Raw genomic sequence first — 682 nt, forward strand, 5'->3', positions numbered from 1 at the left:
TACCTGTTATTACAGGTCACTAACGGGTAATTATGCCTTGATGAACAAAATTGAAATGTTTATGGACTTAATTGCAACTTTAAAAAGTTTGAGACCCAAATTGATGCATATTTCACACATTTTATGCACGAAAGTGACATTTAAATTTACCTAGTATTACAGGTCACTAACAGGTAATTATGCCTTATAAACTAAATTTACATTTTCTTCACCTAATTGCAAAATTAAAATGTTTGAGGGCCTAATTGATTTTTCAGGTAAAGTTCGATTGCTAATTTGACACATTTTATTCTTAAAAAGTGACATTTATATTTACCTGTTATTACAGGTCACTAACGGGTAATTATGCTTTGATGAACTAAATTGACATGTTTATTTACTTAATTGCAACTTTAAAAAGTTTGAGAGCCTAATTGATGCCTATTTGACACATTTTATGCAAACAAAGTGACATTTAAAGGTACCTGGTATTACAGGTCACTAATAGGTAATTATGCCTTATAAACTAAATTTATATTTTCATGCACCTAATTACAAAATTAAAATGTTTGAGGGCCTAATTGATTTTTCAGGTAAAGTTCGATTGCTAATTTGACACATTTTATTCTTAAAAAGTGACATTTATATTTACCTGTTATTACAGGTCACTAACGGGTAATTATGCTTTGATGAACTAAATTGA

This window comes from Ipomoea triloba, chromosome 16, assembly GCF_003576645.1.
Source record: "Ipomoea triloba cultivar NCNSP0323 chromosome 16, ASM357664v1".
In the NCBI taxonomy this organism is placed as follows: domain Eukaryota; kingdom Viridiplantae; phylum Streptophyta; class Magnoliopsida; order Solanales; family Convolvulaceae; genus Ipomoea; species Ipomoea triloba.